The sequence below is a fragment of the Choloepus didactylus genome, chromosome 7 (assembly GCF_015220235.1).
Source record: "Choloepus didactylus isolate mChoDid1 chromosome 7, mChoDid1.pri, whole genome shotgun sequence".
Lineage (NCBI taxonomy): Eukaryota > Metazoa > Chordata > Mammalia > Pilosa > Megalonychidae > Choloepus > Choloepus didactylus.
The window spans coordinates 54,845,778-54,871,926 of NC_051313.1; the positions used below are offsets into that span (position 1 = coordinate 54,845,778).

The window sequence follows — 26,149 nt, forward strand, 5'->3', positions numbered from 1 at the left end:
TCAGGGCTTCTATTTTCTCATGTGGAGAGGGGAGGAATCCAACAAAATCAACTTGTAAGGGAGTACTTTACATCCTATGTGAAATTATCCAACTTCGGGGTCAGCAAGAGTGGGTAAAATGGATCTGCTTACATATAGGTAAAGAAATCTCCTTGGCAGAATAGTATAAAGTTTTCTCCTTTGAAACAGAAGTAAAAATCTTACTACCATATGAATTCTGTCTGAATGACACCAGGAGACCCAATGCTTTAAGAGTTGGTCTTAAGAGTAATATGGACTCTGCATCTACCATAAGCCAAATCCATTTTGAGAAAAATAATGGGCTCATCATAGTCCCTGACCAAGGGATGGGGAATGAAAATGTGTGTGTAGGTGTACATATGTATGTATGAATACATATATGTGTGCATGTTTGTATGTGTACACATGTAAGCGTGCATGTGTGTGGAGTGTATATATGCATATGCAAGTGTGTACTGTGTGATTACGTGTGCATGTGTATGTGAATGTGTGCATGTGTGTGGGTGTGTGTAGGTGTGTATGTAGGAGTGTAAGTGTATATGGAGAGTAGACATGGACAGTATCATTTTTCTCTTTTCCTTTTTTGCCTACTGTCCCTTCTCTAAATCCTTAGCACTGAATGCTTAATTTGATTTTTAACCAAGACATGTGGTAAGGGAGAGGTGATATTCAGCTAGCTCAGAAGCCATTCTGCATTAGTGAGTGGTTCTGTGCAGGACCAGGACAGGGACACCAAAGCATCGGGGGTGGAGGTGGAGAGGGAGGTGGTGGCATCACAGTCACCTGGGGAAAAGCTTTTGGAATGTCTCTAAGCTTCCTCCCCTCATCTCCACTCCTCTGACATTCTTAATGCATCCTAAACATGCACACACATCACAGCTACAGTGAGCTAGCTGCTGGTACTAATTTGTTGATATCGAATTCAAGTAAAAGATTGAGGATATCGAAGCTAATGTCCTTTCGTGCACTAACACTTTAGAACATAGCATCTACCATCAAATATTTTCTAATTAAGGAAACACACATATCATGACCCGAGTACAAGAAAAGGCAACACTGTAGAGGTAAGTAGAAAACTGGGTGGCAGAGTAGATGAGGAACTGTATCTAAAAGTATTATCTGGTAGGGCCAATCAGAGATGGTTTCATGAAGGAAAGGGGTGAGAGCCTCGAAGCACCGAGTTTGGACTGAGAGGGAGATGAACAGGCATAGACAGGCTTGTGACTGGCAGCAGAAGGGCACGAGCTGGAAGGGAGAATGAGCAGCACAGCCTCAGGGCAGGGGCTAGCGATGGATTGGGTTGACCCAGATAAGTGGGGCCAGCTGACCTGGGGCTGCAAAAGGTGGTGGAGCCTGAATTTACCCACCATTACTGTGGAGTCAGCACTAGCTGTAGAGCAGAACATGAAAATTAAACATATGGTTCAGGAAGCTCTGTCAGATTATCGCGCCAGGACAGTTCAGAGCAGAAAGTTCTAACCTGGGATCCAAGATTGGACTTCAATGACATGCAAAGCCCCTGCTGGCTTTATATGCTACTCTTTTTCTGAATCCACATATACGTATTTTGTACTGGAAAGAGGATGCACAACATTTGTTAGATTCCCGAAAAGGTATGTAACAACCACAACCACTTCGCCCACCTCCCCCACCCCCCACACACACCCCAAAGGAAAATTGAGAATTTAGTATAAGGCTTGTAAATTTTCTTTGGGGTTTTCCCATTGTTTACTTGGGGCATATCAGTAAAGGGTAAATTAGAGAAAAATAGCAGCAAGGTGACACCCTCCCAGGGGATCTTTGTGCCATGGGGAACCCAGCAGCAGCTTCACAGGGGAAAACTGATGAGAGACTTTGTCAAGCTCACTTTCTAGGGAGGTGCCGGGAAGAAGGCTTTCATGGATTTTACAAAATTGAATACAACATCTGGTCTTCACCTAAATTGTTTTATGATTATCATCTCATATAAAAGCTCTTCTGCTTAATAAAATTAGCTTTCCTCAGAGATACCTTTTCACTTGACTAAAATGTATCTAAGTCATTCAGGAAACTAAGGAATTAAATCAGACTAAGCGTGGATAATTCTTAATAGGGATACGGAAAGGCTTCTTTAAAAAGTAAGAATCATCATATTTCTTAAAACAAATATCTAAATCCGTATCTTCCTCCAAGATAATATTTTAAAAACTAGTGTCAACCCAAGTCATGTTTTTTTAAAAATCTGCTGTTTGGACTTTAAGTTCCGCCAACATTTGAGCCTAAAAGAAGCCAAAAAGACAGGGAAAAAACAAAATATACCTTTCTACTATCTTTATTTTCCAAAGCAGTGCTGACTTTTCGGATACTTCAGATAAATTAAGTTTCTTATTGCAACATGCAAACCATAAAAGTTGTTAAAGCATTTTCAGAGATATTTTTTGAAATCTCAACCTTGTGATCAAACCTTAGAAAAAGACTTGAAAATTTGTTTGCAAAAATACAAGGGAAGAAATGACACCTAAGAAAGACTAATAAGCTATCGGTGGCACTCGAAAGTAAATCCTAAGGTGTTAATTATCTCCGAGAACAGTATTCAGATTTCCAGAAGGCTTCTTACCCTGAAGTATGCTCGAGTTTTGATTGCACTTCATGCTTCTATTTTTGATTGTGCATTCTATGCCATGAATTAAGCTTTCCCTTTTCTGAATCCCAACAGTGTGTGTCTCCTGTAAGGATACTTACATGATGCCTAGAGGACAGTTACCGATGTATTAGAGTTATGTTTTTCCACTCTGCTATTGTGTGAGTCTCTTCAGGGCATGGAGCACCTCACCTAGCTTCCATAGAAAGCATTTAGACAGTACGTATGAATCACTGCAAATTCCCATGTGCAAGAAATAGCTCATCTCCCTGTTTTCTATACCTTAGCCTTAGTTTCTATTTTACCAGGCAAGAGGCTGTGCCTTCCTGGGTTATAAAAATTGTACTGAGATTTACTTAAGGCAAAAATGACAAAGGCTGAGTTGTGAGGTGCCACTGTTTTCCAAGTCACCCATGCACACCTCCGTTCAACTGTGATTAAAGCCAATAGTCATTTTCAGTCCTCAACTTACTTGATCTTAGCAGTATTCAATCACCAAATATTCCCTCCTTCTTGAATCATGCCACTCTCTTGCCTTCTATTAGTCCACCCTCTCCTAGTTCTCCTCCTACCTCTTCAGCTCACTTCTCTTGCTCCTTTGTGCCCATCCTCTCTACGTAATCATTAAATGGTGTAGTTCCTAGAGATTCCCTTTATCTACTCTACCCCTAGGCAATTTTTCAACCCCAATCAAGAATTGTATCATAGGCCCAGCCTCTATGAGTCCCAAACATAATAATCTCCTATTTGACATATGCATTTGAACATCTTAAAGACAGCTCAGATTTTATAATCCCAAAACCAAACTGGTAATTTATTCCCACCTCTTCCCAACCCCAGTCCTTTTCTAGAATTCCTTTTTCGATGAATGGCACCAACATACACTCAGTTTTGTGGAATGGCACTACCATGCATGCAAACGGCAATAGCACCCATACAAATGTAGGAGCTATCAGGTTTCTCTCTGCGTCATCCTCAAAATCTAATTCATTATCAAGCCCTGACAATTTTACCTCCCAAATAGCCCATAACTAGTCTCCTTCTCTCTTTCTGTATCCCCACCTCCCTAGGCTAATCTACTACCCTCATCTCTGATCTGAACCAGAGCAATGGAGTCCAGTGTCTTCCTATACTCATTAGTGCTTTCCTCCAACCAGAAGCCACAGTGAGCCTTCCAAGTCTGGTCACTCTTTGATTAAAACCTTTCCTCAATGGCTTCTCACTGTTCTCAGGATGAAGAACAATACCTTTAAAGGCCCAGGCGCGGTCTTGCCCCACCCACCCTCTAGCATCATCTGTCCCCACATTTCCCCTGGTTCTCTGCACCCCACTGTACCCTGTCACTGTGTTTCCTCCCAATACAGCACTGGATTTCTGCACGTGCTTTGTTTTGCTTTGTTCTCCCTCTATTTGAAGCACTCTCCACACTCTCCCTTTCCCCTAAATAACTCTACATATTCTTCAGATTCCCAATTCCGACTGCCTCATCACCCCCCAGAGCAGGTTCAAGCCCCCTGTTTTAAACCTCCTGTGCTGGTTTGGATATATTATGTCCCCCAGAAAAAGCCATATTCTTTAATGCAATCTTGTGGGGGCAGATGTATTCGTATTGATTAGGTTGGAATCTTTGGATTAGGCTGTTTCCATGAAGATGTAACCCACCCAACTGTGAGTGATGCCTTTGATTAGGGTATGACCTCTTGATTGAATGTTTCCATGGAAATGGGGCCCCACCCATTCAGGGTGGGTCTTGATTAGTTCACGGGAGTCCTATAAAAGGAGCTCACAAACAGAGCTCAGAGCAACTGAGAGTGACATTTTGAAGAGGAGCTGCAGCTAAGAGAGGACAAAATGCCCCAAGAGCAACATTTTGGAGAACGCCATTTTGAAATGCAGTCTGGGAGCAAGTGGACACCAGCCACGTGCCTTCTGAGCTAACAGAGGTTTTCCGGACGCCGATGGCCTTTCTCCAATGAAGGTACCATATTGTCGATGCCTTAGCTTGGACACTTTAAGGCCTTAAGGCAGTAACTTTGTAACCAAATAAACCCCCTTTATAAAAGCCGATCCATTTCTGGTGTTTTGCCTAACGGCAGCATTAGCAAACCAGAACACCTCCCATCATTCCACAAACCTCTCCTTTACGGCATCCATTCTATTGTAATTTCACTCTTATTTGTGAGATCATTTGACTAAGCCTTTCTCTGCCAGCTCCAACATGCAAGGACCTTACCTGTTTTCCTCATCCTTGAATCATCAGCATTTGGCACAGCCTCAGTCTCATAACAGATGTTCAGTAACTATGTGCTGAATGAGCATCTTTACAGAAAAGAATAATATTGTTAAGAAAACTGACAATGCTTTTATAAGGAAAAACACTAATGATAGCATTGCTTAGAAGCATCTACACAGAATACCTTTCTAACTTTCATCCTGAAATGAGAGCGTGGGTCACATGAGTCACAGCTGCTCATCAGCATTGGAGGCTGAGTCCTGGAACACCTAGGTGGTAGCCCAAAAAGACTGCCTAAGCTCTCATTACCCCCACAACCATCGAGAGATGATAATGGGAAGAAAGCCTACTCCCCTAACGAAAGGGCCCTCCTGCCTCTACTTATTAAGAATAATCACAATAGTAGACAGCAAAATTATACTAGTTGCCTAATTTGTGCCAGACATTGGACAATGAAATGGATGTACATCATTGTACTTGAGCCACATGATTATAGGTAGGTAGAGTACGGATGAGGACACTAGGATTCAAAGAACAAGTAAATTTGGTTTCAACCTTAGGGCTGTCTGTCTCCAAAGCTCCTACAAGAAGAAAGAAAAGGAAGGTGCAAGAGGCCAAAGTGCACTGGCTATACAGGAGGTGGGTGGTGGGTGAAAAATGAAGTTCAAAGGCAGCCTTAACAGCACTGGGTCAAGGAAGGGCAGGGAAGCCAGAAGCAGTGACAACAAAACAAAGGTTTAATGTGGTATCTGCATCCCATGAGAAGAACATGAAAGCCAGGTCCTGGAAGAAAAGGTCTCTGGGGGTAGGGGGCCCTGCCTGCCCCATACCACTCCCCTGGCAAGGGCCTCGGGACCCTCTAGCAGGGTACCGGTGGGTACCAAAAATGGGTAGGAGCATTGCCATTAGGGAAACAAAAATAGTCAAAGATGAGAAAAGGGAATTGCTGAAGTTAATTTTTATCATTTCAAACCTTCCTCCAGAGTCTACCCTATTGAACTGCAAATACGGTCAGATTCACAAAATATGGTAATACTTTGATTTTATACAAATACCAGCTCCTTCATCCATTCAATCCACATTTGCTGAGCACTGTGCTAAGCCACTGGTGACAAAGTCAAATAAGACCAATATTGTGCTCTCAGGATGCTAACTGTCGAACATGGAAAACACCAAAGAGGTTCAATTGTCCATTCATTCAATAAATACTTAAAGAAAGCTTACTGTTAGTCATACATCATTCTGGGAACTAGAGATACATCAATGAATTAAAGAGACAAAGACCCTTACTCTCATGGGGATTACATTTTAGAGAGAGAGGGAGACAAACAGAAAAATAATAGAGATATTAAAGAAACTATTAGAATGTTTACAAGGAATAAGATCTTAACTAGTGCTTGTGGGAATGTAAAATGATGCAGTCACTTTGGAAAACATGTTGATAGATTCTTTAAAGCTAAACATAAACTTGCATTATGACCCAGAAATTCTACTCCTAGGAATCTATCAGGAGAAATGAAAACATATATCCATGCAAAAATGTGTACATTATTGTTCAAAACAGCCTTATTCACAATCACCCCAAACTTTCTGAAATGTCTATCAACTGATGAACTTAAAATAAAATGCAATATAGTTGTACAACAAAATACTATTCAGCGATAAAAAGGAACAAATTACTGATGCATGCTATAACATGGATGAACTTTCAAAACATTATGCAAAGTATTTGCCAGGTGCATATTCTATACATGATTCCATGTACAGAAAATTACTAGAAAAGGCAAATTTATAGATACAGAAACAGATCAGAGGTTGTCTTGAATGGGGATAGGAGCAGGGATTAACTCAAATTGGGCATGAAGGAATGTTCTAAAGTTAGATTGTGGTGATGTCTGCACAATTCTATACATTTACTAAAAATTATTCATCTGTACACTTACATTTGCTGAGTTTTATGGTATATAAATTATCCCTCAAAAAAGCAATTTTTAAAAAGTGATTAAAGAAAAAACAATGTAGGGTAAGGTGAATTGAGAGTGGGGGGGGCGGAGATGATGGGTAGGTTACAATTTTAAGCAGAGTAATCACAGTGGGCCTCATTGAAAAGGTGACAATTAAGCAAAATCCTGAGGAGGTGGGAGAGTGAGCCCAGGAGATACAAAGTATAGAGGGTGCTGGAGGTCACTGTAAGGGCTCTTTACAACTTACATAGGATTAACATAACTTAACAACATAACTTAGGATAGAAGTTGTTACAATTTTGAGCAAAAGTGACATGACTCCTTTATGCTTAAAAAGGATCACTCCAGCTGCTGTACTGAAAAGAGTCTATGGAGGGCAAGGAAGACCAGTTGGAAATCTGCTGAAGTAATTCAAGCAATAGACAGTACTGCTTAGTACAAGGGAGGCAGCAGGGGAGATAGTGAGAAATGAGAAACGGTCAAATTCTGTGTATACCTTGAAGGTAGAGCCAACAGAATTTCCTGACTGACTGGAAGTGAGATGTGCAAGAATGAGAGAGTGAAGAATGTGAGAGAATGAAGCCAAGGTTTTGGGCCTGAGCAGCTAAAGATGGGGAAGCTCCAACTAAGAGGAAAAAAATGAAAATGCATATGTGGGGAATTTGCTACTAAGCTATATCAAATATGCAGAAATCGCTTCACATAATTTTGATTAACTTCTTTTTAAAAACCAACTTCATTATAGGGTAGGTTTCCTTCCAATACATTCATTAATTGAGGTATGTTAGAGAAATGACTTGGTTGTGCAAAATATAGAAATGTCTGTTTAGAATTTTTATTCTAAGCCTTCTTTTAATCCTGAGTTACAGGACTGCCACCACTTATTTTCTTATAATGTCTTAATTCTATTTCTAATGACATTATACTTAATCTGCCTGGAAGATCACAGATGCCAGTCTAAAAAAAAATGCAGTTATACCAAACAGCAGCCGCTCGACCTAGAGTGGTTCTCTTTAAAGGAAGCAGCTGGGCTGGACTATATTAATCAAAGCCACTTCCTATGAACAATATCAGTATTAATGCAAAACTCAAGCAGGATTATAAAGAAGTACCAAAATGAGGTCAATCTTTCTTGACATTTATTTATTTTTTTTTTAGGAGAAAGCTACTATGAAGAGATGAAGGTTAAAAAAAAAAAAAAAAAGGTTAAATACCTGTCTACAGATTTAAATAATGCCTACTCACATTTGTAAATTTATATGTGTGAGTATATTTGGCTCTCTCATACTTATTCTGCACATTGAGCCACCAGACTTCTCTATGTAGTCATTATCATTAATACACAAGTTAGAAATACACTTTATACTCAGCAGCTGTGCCCAAGGCCATTACTTCCTGTAATTTGGCACAGATGGCCAAAAGATGTTTTGGGCAGAATGGCCAAATGCTAACCACCTAATAAGGCTTCAGCCTCAAAACCAACTGATGGTAAATGCAGTTTCAGTTAGAAAACCCACCATTGTCCAAGCTCCACACAGGAGTATCTTCCTTAAACAATAACAGTATATATGCACTCTCCTTTTTTACGCTGTCTTTGACATAAAAGGCAGAAAAATATTACAACCTAATTATAACTTGGCAAAGTTCTACATGCAGCATATTCACCTGATTTTCTAGGGGAGAAAAGGTAGCTCAATAAAGCAATTCCAGTTATTCAATGGTTATTGTTCAGGTTAAAAGACCATTTCTTCAACTCAAAAATATTCCTAAGTATTAAAAACTTTCCTATCCCAGGGTATTTTGGGCAGAAAATAGAAAAGTATTTGCAAAGTCCCCTTGAAGGACTGGGGAAAAATGTGGAAATAGTAAACTTTTTCACCTAGAGAATTCCTGATATTCCTGCAAGCATTAGGGAATCCCAATTTAATAAGTCAAGCCCTCTATCTTGGGACTTGCCCTTATGAAACTTACTTCTGCAAAGGAGAAGCTAAGCCTACTTATAATTATGTCATAAGAGTCACCCCCAGAGAACCTCTTTTGTTGCTCAGATGTGGCCTCTTTCTCTCAGCCAACTCTGCAAATTAACTCATTACACCCCACCCCTGCAAGGGACATGACTCCCAGGGATGAGCCTGGCCCCAGCATCCTGGGATGGAGAATGCCATCTGGATCAAAAGGGGGAAAAGAAATTAAACAAAATAAAGCTTCAGTGGATGAGAGATCTCAAATAGAGGTGAGAGGTCAATCTGGAGGTTATTCTTATGCATTAGGTAGAAATTCCTTTTTAGTTTCTAGTGTATTAGAATATCTAGAAGGAAATACCTGAATATGTTGAGTGGTAATCCAGTAGACTTGATTCTTGATGATAACTGTATAACTATATAGCTTTTATCGTGTGACTGTGTGATAGGGAAAACCTGGTGATTGACACTCCCTTTAACAGTGTATGGGCAGATGAGTAATAAAATAATGACAAAAAATATATAAATAATATGGGGAAATAAGGGGTATAGGATGGTTTGAGTGTTCTTTTTATTTCTTTTTTATGTTTATATTTTTTCTTTATTTTAGAGTAATGAAAATGTTTGAAAATTGTGGTGATGAATGAATAACTATATGATGATATTGTGAGCCACTAATTGTATACTTTGGATAGATTATATGGTGTGTTAGTTTATCACAATAAAATTGCATTTTAAAAAAAAACTTTTCTGCAATAGGGATGAAGCTGATTTGTACTTAATTCAGTACCAGAGAAAACATCACAATTGTTCTAATCATGACTAAAATTCTATTGGTAGATAAACATAAATATATTATCTGTCCTTTTTCCTTATACTCACTCACCTCAAAGTGACTTCTCTTAAAGGTAAAATTAAGCAGCATCCTTACCATAACCCTGATCACTTTTGTATATATCTAAAATTAATTTATAATTTCACAAGACATCCAACAGCAAGATTTCTTTTGCCTTCTTATCTATATACCAAAGCTTAATGATTGCATATTTCCTCAAAATGCCTAATATACAAATATTTTGTTGCTTTAAGATCATGATAGCTAGGAGGGTCAGGAAATTCCCCTCAGTCATAAAAGACATGTGCACACATGCACACACACATATACACACAGAGTCACGCTTTGTTTCAGCAATTCCCTAAGCACCAAATATTAACTTAAAACCCATTAAAAACCTACAAAGCACATTCTGAACTTTCCCAAAAAATAAAGAGCAAACTACAATTCAAAATTGTAGCCTCTCTGGCTACTGAAATCCTGCTGTAAGAATCTATCCTATATGGCAGCAGTTCCCTACCAACCTGTTAATCAATGACTCATAAGATTTCATCCTCAGTAGAAACAGAATACTCCACCAGGCTTATATAATGCCATGCAATCACTACTAATACTCTAAATCAAAAATTGGAATTTATGTTATGCAGAAATGTACATTTTAAAATAAATACAACTACTTCAATGTTGGACAGTAAAATGAGGACATTTATAAAGATTACTTTTGCAGCAATCCACTCTTTTATTTGTACTAATTTGAGCGGACAATCATAACCTCTGTTTTAGCAGTAAATATGTCAATCCCACATCATGACTTCTATCCAGTCAGGTTAGCACAGAATTGCCAGCAGTGTTTAAACGCCCACTCAGTAGCCAGAGAGCAGCGTGATCTCAGAACTGATTTAATTTGCTATTTTTTGGTAATGTGAAGGATGAAGCCCAGATCCAGGCAGCACAGCTGGTCACTGGGAGGCAGGAATAAGAAGCAGGTCACTTACACTCTAGAACCATGGCTCCCAAATTAAGCTGTTCAAAATCACTCAGGGGAGGTTTTTGTGGTTTTTTGTTCTGTTTTGTTTTGTTTTGTCTTTTAACACACAAGCAGCTCAGCTCCAATGCAGATTCTAATACAACAGGTATGATGTATATGGGAATCTATATGTTTAAAACAACCTCACATCATTCTGAGAATCAGTCTCATCTATAAAACTCTAGGCTGGACTCGTTTGTCAAGCAATGGTAATATATAATTTTCTAAAGCAAGTTTCTAGAATGGCCTATCAAAAGCAGTAACAGAGCACTTTTATGTAATATATCCAATTTTATTCTGATATTCATGAGAAAATTAAGATTTCTAAATGTTATCCCAATTTATATAGAAAGAGATTTAGGCACAGAGGTCTCAAGTCAAGGTCACTCCAAGCCCGACTGGCAGAGCCAGAAGCTCAATGAATCTGATTCCATGTACCTTGGCTCTCCCAATTAACCTCACTGGCCCACCCGAGCCTTACATCAGTCCACAGAAATACTACCAGTGATGGATTTTCAGTTCTGCTTTGGGGCCTAAGCAACAAGGAAAAAAATACCTCAAGAATAAGGCTTTATCAACTGTGGCACTGTCCTTAGGCAGCCTTGAATTCAGCAAGCTGAAGCAGACAGAGAGGGAATTGCAGCTGGCTCCTGCAAGATGACCCTCTTTCCTAGCTGAGATACTGGAGGGTGCTGGGCTGAAACTCTGAAATTCCCTTCCCTGAGATCAACCGTGAAATCCAGATAAGGAGAGGAGAGGCACCCCATCCTAAGAACGTTCTCAAGAGCAGTGATATCTAGCCTCCTACACACGTTTATCTGGGTGGACAGCTTGGTCATTGTCATAGCGGGCTCACTTAATGCTGAGACACAAGAGGTCCTCCTCCATTCTTACCTTCTGTCCATCAAAAAAAGGAGCAGTATCCCCATAGCCATTGATTATGGTGCTGCAAGTTGCACATGAGCAAAGAATGGATGGCAACAAAATCCCTAAGCAATCAAAGGGTGTTGTTTCCCAAAAGAGGCCAAAAGAGAGGAAGCAAAGGAAACTCAGAGAATACATACCCAAAGAGAAAAATATAATAATCAAGGCACATATTTAGAGGGTCTGGGAATTTCATGTCTCACTAGGTCTGGGGGTGAAGTATGTCCTTATTATCAAAGATGATGTGTAGGGTTGATGCTATTGCATAGTCAAACCATGTAACTAACTCTTCTTGTCTCAATTCCATGCTCACCGAACTCTTACTCATAAGGAGAAAATTTTCCAGCCTAAGAATTCCACCCACATGTGCAAATTCCTTGGCAGTTATGTACGTTAAATATATTAATATTCTGTTTTAAAGCAATTAATGCATATTAAATGATATAAATTAAATGCAGACTTCTGATGAGCAACCTATTGATAGAACAACATAAAATGTGGAAATCAAAAACTGACAACTTCGTGAAAAATGACAAGGTCAGAGAAAAGAAATTTATCATCAAACCCTACAGATGACACTAAGATTCACAAATTAGAGCTTCAGTAAAAAGTCAACTTAAATGCTGTGTAGAAAGACCTAAGGGCTGTGCATGAGTTTCTCAACTGACATTTGATCAATTAGGAAGCCCCATCTGCAGTTGATACTAAATACCTCCAAGAAATGATAAATAGCTTTGACCCAAAGCTAAAGAAGATAAGCTGTGCCCAAATTAAATCAGATTGTAGGTAGTTAATGTTTTTATAGAAGAAAAAAAAACAAAACTTTCATTCCATATTTCTTTAGGCTCTGAGTTTTCAAAAAACCAATCAACCATGTCAGCTCAAGGACATCAGTCTGGGAAAGACTAGGGAATCTTTTAGCAGCCAAAGGGTTATTTGATTATATCTACACCACTGCCTCTCACAAGAATAGCATTTAAAAAAAAAAAAAAAAAAGTCTCCTTTCAGGGAATGTCAAACAGAGTAAATGAGAAAGCATGTCAAAGAGAGACCCTATCAAAATAATTCTCTTCAGTTCAGATATCTACCTCAATTACAAACCTAAATTTCCAAAATAATAAGCATAGCTGTCACTTGGGGAGTAGTTGAACTTAGTATCCTCATTTCAAACATACGCTTTTTTTCTTAGTATTTTCTATTTTGTACCTTTGCTGACTTCATGTGAATTTCATGCATACATAAAACCTGACACTGATGTCATCTCAGCTCCCATAGTTATCACCTTACATTTCACATCTTACTACAATCAATATTCAATATATACAGAATTCCCCCCCCCCCTTTTTTTTTTACTATATTCTCTTCTGGATTCATAAAGAGTAATGAAAGTTTGTCTTTGACAAATGATCACAAATTTAACATTAGGAATTCCCTAAGTCTCTGTTATTTTCCTATCTAAGCTAATGTTACTCACCAACTACCAAAAACAATCTGAATCTGAATTATTTAAACTGTAACACACTGAAAGAAACACTGATATATTAAATAAAAACTATATATATAGAAGTTGCACACATTCAGCACAAATTTTTTTTTTTTTTTTTTTTTTTTGGTAAGGATTTGTTTTGTGACACAGTGTTTGATGAAAACAGAAATTAGCTTGGTATATGAGTTCCTAAAATCTACTGGTCAGGCAAACTCCCTATGCAAGTTCTTCCTTATCTCATGACTGCAAGAGTCACTGGGTACAGTGGGCTGCTGGCAGCTCCCACTGCTGCCTGGGTTACTCCTTAAACCCATGAGCTGGGGGGTGACCTTGAAAAAAGTCAAGACGGACTAACCTCGTCTGCGCTCTTAGGTCGTCAGAGAACCAAATGATATTTAAAAAGCAGAAAAATTACTCTGCCATTTGTGAGGGTGAGGAATCGCTTGGCAGGGGCGGAGCTGGGGGGAGAGGGGTGAGGTGCAGAGAACAAAAAATAGATTTAACCCAGAGTATTCTATCTGGGAAGGCTTTAATCCTATCTGACTTGAAAGTGAATCTGAAGAGTTCTTTCTTTGAGCCTGGTGAGCTTTTGACCTTTTCATAAAATTTACATAATTCAGCTTGAAGGAAAACCCCCGGCTGTCTAGAAAGATGTAGGCAACTAGAAATTGGCCTTGCAGAAAGGCTAGGAGGTCTGTACTCACCAGGTACTTGGTGCTGCTATTATTATTTCCGCAGGGGACAGAAAGGGCAGCTCTCTGCTTTTTACAGATGGGGACGCCTGAAGAGATCCTCTAATAAGGCCCTGGTGGGCTATGTTGGCAGGAGGAAACTGATCCTCCTTTTCCCTGTAGCCAGGCTGGGGCTCAGGAGCTGCAGAAAAGAGGAGGAGGTGGCCTGTCAGAAAGAAAGGACCCCAATAATCCCAAGATATGTGTGGCATCCCCACCCCCACACAAGCAGCCCACTGCATCACTCAAAGCTCCAGAACATGAAGGGGTTGGCCCCCTCTCTAAGGGTGGCAGACTTGAGACATTTCACAGGGTGCACAAAATTTAAATGTATACCACCTGCATTTTGAGGAAGGCAATTGTAGGTGGAGGAGAGGGAAATGGAAGGAATTAATAATTAATTATATGGGCCAGGCATATCTCTATGCCTATCTCATTTAATCTTAGAATAGCCCAATGAGCTAAGTAATTTTATGGATAAGAGAAATGAGACTTAGAAGGGTTATTTAAGTGGACTGTGCATCATGGAGCCAAGAAGCATCAGACTGAGTATTCAAATCCAGGCTCCAAGGATCATTCATTGTCTTTGGGCTGTGCCATGCTCCCTTGCACATACAATTTTAGAACTAAAAATCATAAATAAAAAGGCTTTAAGTAAGGCTTTTTAAAAATGAGTTACCAGAACTTACATCACTAAAAAATGGCAAAATGCCTCCTCCACTGTTCTTAGCATCTCCGTCCGATTAGCATTGAAAGTGTTCCCACTGAAGTAATCAGCCAGGATGGGACTACTTATTCAATCAATATCCTGTATGCCAAATGGCTGTACCATCACACAACACAAAAAAAAACTGGCTTCCAAATAACTGGAACTAGCTCATCTGGCATGGAAAGAAGAATATATTATGCCTCAAATAAACATGGAGGAGAATGTCAAGAGTCCATGAAAACAGCCAAAGACTTTGCTTCTTCATTTAAAAATAGTCTTTTCAGGTTGGTGATTTCAATCTTGCAAGGGAAAAACTATTTTAGACAAATTTACAGCTTTCAACGCTTTCTGCATTGCTGCAAAAATATGCTGAACTATTCTGACTCCAAGTCAAGTTTGCAAAACTGTTTTCTTATACACAGTTTTTCTAAAAGTCTCACCAAAATGTACAGAGCCATATGCCTAAATCCAGTTAATTTAAATGCATTAATGCTTTGCACTGTGGATTTGAAACAGGGCAAGAATGTGAAAAGCATGAAGAAGGTTGACTGCTTCTTCCCGCTCAGCACCTCTCGGGTAAAGATCTCAGCAGGAATGGTCTGGGAATGATGGAACCAATTAGTAATGACAGAACAAGAGAAAAGGTGAACAAAATGAATTCCATCTATTAATTCCCCCAAAAAGGGAAAGTAAGATGTTCTAGGATAAATTCTCAAGTTCTACTCTCCGAATTGGAGAAAATTAGTACTGAAATAATAAGAACCAGTTACATAAGGAGGGAAGAGAGGGTAAAGCACTGCCTGACACAGACATAGCCAAGTCCAACTCCACTGTCACCAAAAAGTCCTGTTTACAGCATTTGTTCACAATATTTTCCAATACTTGCCCAAAATGCCCACAAAGAGCACATCATCATGTTGGCTTATATTGTACTTGCTGGGAACTAAAACCCCTCCAACTTTAAAGCGAACTCTGATCATGTCAAATCTCCCCAGTGCTAGACTCTAGCTATGACATGTTTTCTCTTTTATTTCATCTTGTTAGCTTTGCCTATCATTCCAGGAGGTAGCTCTCCTGCCCAGTCACTGTAGATCTAGTATTTGAATTCAAGTCTAACTACCACTTGCTTATCACATTCTTGTCATATCTCCATTCATGTAACAAACAAAAATGTTGACCAACCACAGTGAAGAGCAGTCCACATTTATCTGTCACCAAAGATTTCCCTCTGGGTTTCATTACAGCTTTTCAAATAGCTGAAATAGAGCTCCCATTTCCCCTTTCCTTGTCCCACAGATATGAGACTTCATCAAAGTGCATCTAATATTAAAACTTCCTTCCAGAATTCCCCAATAGCAAGCCCCACGTTAACCTCTTGGAAGGGAAGAGAGGGTTGATTTCTATGTGTCAGGGCTTCCCCAACCTCCAAGTCGACGTGTTCTTTTATCATCTAATTTGTCAGAATCTCTTTTGCCATTTTTGAAAACCAGGGTATCTGTCCATGCCAATTGAAATGAAAAATTTCAATATATGTTCCTTCCACAGGAAAGGAAATTACATGCCAGCCATTGGATGTTAAAAATACAGACACCCCATAATAGTTAATGGATGTTTACTGTGTACCAGACTCTGTACGGACAATATAATACTTGGTTTGTCCCTTGCCCTTACGTTCAGTCTTTTAAAAGAATCGATACTACACTCTCTGGATTCTCCTGTATGTCTACAACTCATCTCTCTCAGTGTCTTTTACCGACTTGTCTTCCTCTACACCCCCTCCCATCCACTGCCATTCCATCCTGTTGCTGCACTGTACCATGGAACCTTATTTCTTCCCACTGCCTGTGTCATCCCTTCAGCTACAATCGTTAGCTCACCAATGGCAGATATGAGTAGCATTATTCTCTCAACCCACATTTCCAACTGAGTGTCTGGTAGAGCCTCCCTTCTTTCAATACCTACAGAGATCTTTATTTAATATGATCAGACCAGCCATCAAGGTCCAGCACTAATCTCCCTCCTACACAGGGACTTATCTGATATTCACAACCAGAATATTTAAAAAAAAAAAAAAAAAAAAAAAAAAACTCTTCCTGTGTCTGTGCCTCTATGGAATCTTATATCTGTATTGTAGCATTTAACGCATAACTGCCTCCAAGTCACAATTAAGTACATGTCTGTCCTCCATTAGACAATAGGAAGAGTAGAAAAGATGTGAATCGTAAAGTGAAAACAGCTGAGGTTGTTTCTTTCACTGGTCCATTTTTTTTTAAATTCACAAAGTCTTGGATTCTTCATCTGTGGAATGAAAATAAGATGTCCACTTTATAGGGATATTATGAAGACAATATGGAAAGCAGCACACCGAAGGGGCTCAAAAAGTGAAAGATGCCTGGAGCAGCAGTATTTGTTTGATATGAATTCTTGAGGGCAGAGAAAATATCCACCCAGCATCCACTCAGGATGCTGTTACATTAGAACAACTGCATGGATCTTTGCTAAGGGTGCAAATTGAAAACTGAAATGCATTTTTCTAGTATCAAAACATTCTTCCAGGGAGCAACGTTAGAATAAGAGAGCCATCAGTAGCCACTGTTCAAAGTCTTTTGACTTTTCTTTTTTAACTTCACCTCTCCTAATCCACAAGACAGACAATGTAAACAAAATAACACTCCTTTCTGGCCACCATGTCTGCTTCAGTGGAGTCCATGGACATCTCTGTAGCTTTAGTAGTAAAATTTAGTTAAGTAAAATAAAATGGCTGCCTGCATTTTGCATTGCCAGGAGAGATCCCTTTCCATGAAATGATTTTCCAGAAGACAAAAACAATTGACCTGCAGGGACTTTGAAGAAAATGGAAGAATGGAATGCACCCTACAGGACTGCAAAGAAGCCACACCTGCTGATAAACCAGTATCAAAACAGACATTAATTAGTATTGATTACCATACTAATCAATGTATATCTGCTCCCCACTTTGGAAGACCCTCTCCCATGAAAACGGAAACTTAACATCAGCCAATCAGAACAGTTCCTCACTTGCTTCTGCATTTGCCCTATATAGGTTTTTCCTTTTCACCCCCTCAGGGACGCTCCTTTCCTTGTGCAGTTTGGATGCCGCCCAACTCATGAATTGTAAATTGCTCAAATAAACTCCCAGAGATAATAACTTGTCTAATTTTTTTTAACAGAACATGAGAAAGTGATGACTTCTGAAAAGGTATTTGCTTCACTACAAGATGTTACTAGGGAGTAAACAAGTTGTCCTGTGCCAGAGAGCTGGAATGTAACACCCCTTTGAGTTCCCATTTATGTTTTTCTTCCCTTGGACTCTTGTGGTATTCTGCGGTGGGTTTTAATTTATTATCTAAAACCCCAACAGGAAGTTTTCTTTGAAAGATTCAGAATGCTCCTTTTCCTGACCAACTATTCTACCACTTCAGGTCCTTTACTGACTTTTTCTATACTTCTTATTTCTATGCCAAGAAAAAATTAAGCCAGGAACATAAGAAGTTTTAAACCATAAATGCTTTTGACTCACTAGATTAAAAAATTCCTATTTTGAAGCACTTCATGCTCTTTTACTTTCTCTGAGGTATAAAGGAGAGTCTTAGGAAACTTCAAATACAAACTTGAACCTGTTCACTGAAGAAAGCATGAGGAACATTCAAAAAGAGATTTTAGTATCAAAATCAGAAATTCTTGACTGCTCTTATAATGATGGACATAAGTGTTCACATCAGTATTTTATTAGAAAATAGAAATTTAGAATTGGATGAGACCTCAATTATGGATTGGAATACTGGCAGGCCACAGGCCACAAAGAGCCCACAGATACATTTTTAATGCAACCCTTGTGGGCCTTCACTAAGTACTCCAATGGGGAACCACAATAAATCACCTTCTGCTTTTAATGTTAAGATACTGATACCCCAGTGAACTGCAAAATATAAAGGGGAAATAGAGAGGAAGAAGGGATTTAAATTTGAATCAGCTTTCTTTATAAGATCACTAAAGTGGGAGTAATATATGATTCAAGATACAATCCACTGAAAAATTCATTAGACAAATCCTTTTTTTAGGATACCATATCATGCAATTACCTCTTTTCTTGAATTTGAATGAAACTGTCACCTGAATACAGATTAACAAATGCCAAATAACAACAAGGTCCTCAGTGTATATTTTATTTTAAAAATTAAAATAAATAACAGCATCACTTAAGACAGTTCTACTGAAGGGTATAGGAACAGTATACATGAATGCTATTGAAGTCAAGTTAATATTAAATCAAACATGATAACTGTATACGTAGGATGTTAAATTTTAACTACTTGGTAACTACAAGGAAAATACAGGAAAAATATATCCCGATAGAAACAACAAGGGACTCAATATGGTACAATGAAAAAAATCAAATAAATATTTGTTTAGTAGGCAGATGAAATGACAGTAGGCATAAGCAGAAGAATTGAGGGACAAAAAAGTTATGACTTGCAAACACTATAGCAAAATGGCAGAAGAAAGTCCTACATTATCAGTAGTGACTTTAAATGTAAATGGATTAAACTCCTGAGTCAAAACATAAAGATTGGCAGAGTGGATAGAAAAGCATGATCCAACTCTAAGCTGTCTCCAAGAGCCTCACCTGAAAGTCAGAGACATAAATCAGTTTAAACTGAAAGGATGGAATAAAATATATCATGCAAATAGTAACCAAAGGACAGATGGGGTAGCTATGCTAATATCAGATAAAATATACCTTAAGTCAAAAACAGTTACGAGGGACAAAGATAGTCATTATATCATGACAAAGGGGTAATTCAACAAGAAGGTGTAACAATTATAAATACATATACACCCAACAGCAGAGACCAAATGTTTATGAAGTAAATACTAAAAGATTTGAAGGGACAAATACATAGTTCTACATTAAAAGAAGGAGACTTTAATATTAATGCACCACCTTCAATAATGGATAGAACAGTTAGAAGATCAATAAGGAATACAAGACTTGAATGATACTTGAACACAACTAGACCTAACAGACATATATAGAATGATCATATACATGATCATTAACTTAACCCAGTAACAACAGAATACATATTCTTCTCGAGTGCACATGGATCATTCTCTATGATAGATCATATATTAGGTTACAAAACAAGTCTCAATAAATTCAAAAATACTGAAATCACGCAATGTACCTTCTCCAACCACAACAGAATGATGCTAGAAACCAATAATAAAGTGAAAAAAGGAAAACCCCACAATATGTAGAAAATATACAATGTACTCTTAAGCAAACAATGAGTTAAAGAGGAAATCACAAGGGAAACTAGAAAATATCTTGAGGTGAGTGAAAATGAAAACACAACATACCCAAACTTATGGTATACAGGAAAGGCAGTGCTGAGAGGGAAATTTATATTTCTAAATGTTACATTAAAAAAAGATTTCAAATCAGACATAACCAGAAAACTGGAAGAACTAGAAAAAAAAACATACTAAACCAAAGGTAAGCAGAATGAAGGAAATGACAAATATTAGAGTAGAGATAAATGAAACAGAGAATAAAAATACAATAGAGAGAATCAACAAAATCAAAAGCTTGTTCTTGGAAAAGATCAATAAAATCAACAAACCTTTAGCTAGACTGAAAAACAAAATAAGAGAGAGAGGACACAAGTAACTAAAATAAGAAATGAAAAGGAGAACATTACTACTGACCCCACAGAAATAAAAAGGATTATGAGTTTACTATGTACAACTATATGCCAACAAATTAGATAACCAAGAGGAAATGGACAAAGAAGCACACAAACTACCTACACTGACTCAAGAAGAAATAAAAGATCTCAACAAATTAATTACTAGGAGAGAGAGTGAATCATTTATCAAAACATCCCAACAACATAAAAAAGGCCCAGGATCAGATGGCATCACAGGAGAATTCTACAAAACATTCCAAGACTTAATGCCATTTCTGCTCACTCTCCCAAAAAAAACTGAAGAGGAAGAAACACTCCCTAACTCATTCTGAGACTAACATCACACTGTTCCAAAGCCAGATAAAGATATCACAAGAAAAGAAAACTACACCAATATCTTTTATGAACACAGATGCAAAAATCCTCAACAAAATTCTAAAAACCAAAGTTCAGCAGCATATCGAAAGAATTAAACACTATTATCAAATGGGATTTATTCGTAGAACCCAAGGATGGTTCAACATAAGAAAACCAGCTGATGTAATACACCACATTAACACAATGAAGAAAAAAAAAATCAATGTGATCATCTCAGTTGATGCAGAAAAGGCATTTCACACTACACAGCACCCTTTCTGAATAAAAACACTAGGAATAGAAGGAAAATTCCTCAACACGATCAATGGCATATATGAAAAGCCCACAGCTAACATCCTACTTAATGGTGAAAGACTGAAAGCTTTTTCTCTAAGATCTGGAACAAGACAAGGATGTCCACTGTCACCACTGCTATTGAACACTGTATTGGAAGTTCTTCCCAGAACTATTAGGCAGGAAAAAAAAAAATAGGCATCCAAATTGGAAAGGAAGAAGTACAACTTTCCCTATTTGCAGATGATATAATCCTATATACTGAAAGTCCTGGAAAATCCAAAACAAAGCTCCTAGAGTTAATAAACGAATTCAGCAAAGTGGCAGAGGACAAGGTCAACACCCCAAAATGAGTAATGGTTTTATGCACAAGCAATGAACAATCAGAAGAAGAAATCAGGAAAAAAAAAATTCATTTCACAATAAAAAGTAAAAGAATCAAATATCTATGAATAAATCTAACCAAGGATGGAAAGGACTTATACACAGAAAACTACAAAACATTGCTAAAAGAAAATAAAGAAGACCTAAATAAATGGAAGGATATTCTGTCTTTACAGGTTGGAAGATTAAATACCATTAAGATACGAATACTACACAAGCAATTCATAGATCAATGCAATTCCAATCAAAATTCCAACAACCATCTCCGCAAAAATGCAACAGCCAATCAAACATCAAATTTATATGGTAGGGTTGTTGAAGGGTAAGTGGCCCCAAATAGCTTAAGCCATCTTAAAAAGAATAAAGTTGAAGGACTCACACTTCCTGATCTTAAAACTTATTATAAAGTCACAGTAATCACAATAGCATGGTACTGACATGAGAATAGACATACAGACAAATAGACTAGAACTGAGAGCTCAGAAATCAACCCTAATATTTATGGCCAACTGATTCGTGACAAGGTGGCAAAGACCACTCAACTGGCAAAGAATAGTCTCTTCAAAAAATGGTGCTGGCAAAACCAGATCTCCATTTGCAAAAAAAGAGAAGGGACCCTTACCTCACATCATATACAAATATCAACTCAAAATGGATCACAGATCAAACTATGACCCAAAACTCTAGAAAGAAAACTATAAAACTCCTGAAAGAAAATGGGGAAAAGCACCTTCAAGACCTCTTGTTAGGCAATGGTTTCTTAGACTTTATACCAAAAGCACAAGCAACAAAAGAAAAAATAGGTAAATGGGACCTCATCAAAATAAAAAACTTTTGTTTCTCAAAGGACTTTATCATGAAAGTAAAACGACAACCTACACAATGGAGAAAATATTTGGAAACCACATAGCCAAAAAGATTAATATCCAGTGTATATAAATAAATCCTTCAACTTAATAACAAAAAGACAAACAACTCAATTTAAAAATGAGCGAAATACTTTAAGAGACAACTATCCAAATAAGATATACAAATGGCCAAAACACACATGAAAAGATGCTCAACATTATTAGCCATCAGGGAAATGCCAATCCAAACCACAATGAAATACCATTTCACACCCATCAGAATGGATGCTATTAAAAAAACTGAAAATAACAAGAGTTGGATAGAATGTGGAGAAATAGAAACAATCATTCATTGCTGTTGCCAATGTAAAATGGTGCAGCCACACTGAAAGACAGTTTGGCAGTACTTCAGAAAGTTAAATATAGAACTACCATATGACCCAGCAATCCCACTATGTGGTATATATACCCAAAAGAATTGAAAGCAGGGACTCGAACAGATATTTGCACACCTAAGTTCATAGTGGCAGTATTCACTTATTTCCAAAAGGTGGAAGCAACCCAAGTGCCCATCAACTGATAAATGGATAAATAAAATGTAGTATATATATATATATATATATATATATACATATATATATACAACAGAACATTATTCAGCCATAAAAAGGACTGAGGTCCTGATACATGTGACAGCATGGATGAAACTTAAAGATATCACGTTGAGTGAAATAAGCCAGAACAAAGAATAAATATTGTATGATCTCACTGATATGAAAAAATTAGAATATGCAAACCCATAAAATTAGGATCTAGAATACAGGTTACCAGGGGACAGAGTGGGTGTAGGGAATGGGAAGTTAAGGTTTAAAACGTACAGGGTTCCTATTTGGAATGATGGAAATGTTTTGGTAATGGATGGTGATGATGGTAGCACAACATTGTGAGTGCAATTAAAGCACTGAAAAATATATCTGAATATGATTAAAACGGGAAATATTAGGTAACAGAATAAATTTTGTTTTTAAATCCATGCAACTAGACTACCAAGACAACCCTAAATTAAACCATAGACTTTAATCAATAGTACAATTATAAAAATGTGCTATCATCAATTGTAAAAAATGTTCCACACCAATGCAAGGTATATGGGAATCCTGTATTTTATGCATGATTGTTCTGCAAATCTACAACTTCTCTTTAAAAAAAAATGTATATGGAGGGATAAGGGGCCCCAAATAGCCAAAGCCATCTTGAAAAAGAAGAAAGTTGTAAGACTCACACATCCCCATTTTAAAACTTATTACAAAGCCACAATAACCAAAACAGCATAGTACTGACACCGGGACAGACATATAGATGAACGGAACTGAATTGAAAGGTCAGAAATCAACCCTCACATTTATGGCCACTGATTTTTGACAAGGTGGCAAAGAGCACTCAATTCTCTAAAACAAATGGTGATGGGAAAACTGGATTTTCAATTGCAAAAGAATGAAAGAGAAACCCTAACTCATACCACATACAAATAGCAACTCAAAATGAATCAAACTTACAATTATAAGAACCAAAACTATAAAACTCCTAGAAGAAAATGTAGAGAAGCATCTTTTAAGACCTCATGTTAGGTAATGGTTTTTCAGACCCTGCACACCAAACAACAAGCAACAAAAGAAAAAAACTCATCAAAATTAAAAACTTTTGTGCCTCAAAGGACTTTATCATGAAAGTAAAAAGTTAAGTGACAATCTATATAATGAGAGAAAATATTTGGAAGCCACATATCAAATAAGGTTTTAATATCCAGAATATACATAAGAAATCCTTCAACTCAACCCATTAAAAAAAAATGGGCAAAGACCTGAATAGACATTTCTCCAAAGAAAATACACAAATGGCCAAAAAGTACATGAAAAGATGCTCAACATCATTAGCCATTAGGGAAATGCATATCAAAACCACAATGAGATAGCATTTGATACCCACTAGAACGGCTACTATTAAACAAATTACAAGCATGGGAGAGAATGTGGAGAAACAGGAACACTCACTCATTGCTGGTGGCAATGTAAAATGGTGCAGCTGCTGTGGAAGACAGTTTGATGGTTCACCAGAAAACTACATATAAACTATCATATGACCTGCAAATCCCCTACTAGGAATATACTCAAAAGAACTGAAAGCTGGGACTCAGATATTTGCACATCGATGTTCACAGTGACATTATTCACAATTGCCAAAAGATGGAAGCAACCCAAGTGTCCATCAACCAATGAATGGATAATCAAAATGTGGTATATACACACAATGGAATATTATTTAGCTCCAAAAAGCAATGCAGTTCTGATACATGAGACAATATGGGTGAACCTCAAAGATAACCATGTTGCGTGAAATAAGCCAAACACAAAGGACAAACATTGTATGATCTCACTGATATGAAATAATTAGAATAAGTAAGCCCACAGGGTCAGAATCTAGAATATAGGTTACCAGGGGATGAGGGTGGGGTAGGGGGGTGGGGGATAGGGAAAAGGGAGTTAAGGCTTAAAATGTACAGATTTTCTACTTAGGATGATGGAAAAGTTTTTATTTATCTAGTACTGAAATAAACATTTAAAAAAATTCCATGGAACTGCACAATACAAACCGTGAACCTAAAGATTAATTGTACAACTATAAAAATCTGCTTTCATTAATTGTTACAACTGTACCACACCAATGCAGGATGTAAATAATAGGGTGGCATATGGGAATCCTGTACTTTATGTATGATTGGTCTGTAAACCCACAACTTCTCTAAATAATAATAACAAATGGGGAAAAGAAAGAAAGAAAGAAAGAATCCATTTCTTTCATTAGATGTCCCAAGGCTGATGTTTAAGCAAGTCTCCTTGGCAACCAAAGAGCAGGATACATCTTGGGCTGAGAGGAAGAGGAGAAGGAGTGGGGAAGCAACTCCAGGGTTGGTAGAATAAGTAATCCTAGTAGTAACCGCTCCTGCTAGACGACACTGGTAAAGACTGTATGGGCTGCATGCCCCTGAATTTTCAATTCCAGGTCTGGCCCCCACTGCCGCACCAGCAGCCTCCCACCCTCTCCCTGCGGTAAGCAGACACTAAACCCGAACAGGCTGCGGTAAGCAGACACTAAACCCGAACAGGCTACAAGGAGAGAGACTGGCTTACCCGATGGGGTGAGCGGTCTGCTGGGTTAGGTACCCGAGGCAGCAGCGCAGCACCAGGCTCTCCCTGATGCACAATGGCACTGCTTTGCCCCACGATGCTGAGGTTAAGAGACACCGCAGTAGCTTCACTCTGTCGGTTTGGGGATGCAGTTGTGCAGAGCGAGCGCGATAGCGTGTGTATGCAAGTGCCTGCGCGTCCTCGGACTCTCCCGCGGGGAAATTGTTTCCTAGTAAATAAAAAGCACCAGCCAAAGCTGCAGGTGGCGCGTCCGGCTCGCTCTGCTCCAGGCGGCCACGACAGCCTGGAAACGCACCTTGGCAGCCCCTGGGGCGGGTTCGGTTGGCGACGCGGCTCCGCCCCCTCCCGCCTCCGACAAGCCAGCGAGCACATCCCTCACCCCCCGCGTCCCCCTCCTGCCGGCGAGCCCGCGCGCACGCCCTACTCTCCCACCCCCGCCGGCGAGCAGCGCGCACGCCACCCCCACAACTCCGCTTCCGGCTAGGCAGTGTACACGTCTGTCCTCCACCCCCACCAACGAACTGCGCGCAGCAACTCTCCCCGCGCCCCCAGCCTTGCTAGCGAGGCAGCGCGCACGCTCCTGCCCCCAATCCTCACTGCCGGCGAACCAAAACGCCTATCTGCTCCTCTTAACCCCAGCCGGCGAGCTAGCGAGTCCCCCTGCCCTCCTAACCCTCACCGCTGCCAGGGAGCCAGCGCGCCCACCCGCTCTCCCCGGAAGTCTCCCTTCTCCGCGCGGTCCCCTTCTCGCCCTCTGGCACCTTCGCTCTGGGGCCCTGGGTCACACTTACAGTTCGCAGCCACGGCTGCAGCCCCTGCCGCGTCGGATGAGACC

At 38.9% G+C, this 26,149-nt stretch overlaps 1 protein-coding gene across 12 annotated transcripts in view; it reads right to left on the bottom strand.

Moving 5' to 3' along the window:
* The window catches only part of KLHL32 (kelch like family member 32), a 318,742-nt gene that overhangs the window by 225,244 nt on the left and 67,349 nt on the right, over positions 1 to 26,149 (bottom strand). For 2 of the 12 annotated variants that reach the window (XR_005217809.1, XM_037842516.1), the window contains exons 1-2: positions 25,297 to 25,628; positions 13,776 to 13,944 (exon numbers count right to left, since the gene is read on the bottom strand). The exons of 1 other annotated variant lie outside the window; for it this stretch is intronic. The gene's annotated coding sequence lies outside the window, so the exon portion shown is untranslated. Of the gene's footprint in view, positions 1 to 13,775; positions 13,945 to 25,296; positions 25,630 to 26,149 lie in introns of those variants that run through there. 9 more of the 12 variants (XM_037842508.1, XM_037842501.1, XM_037842510.1 and 6 more) reach the window with 5 other exon arrangements.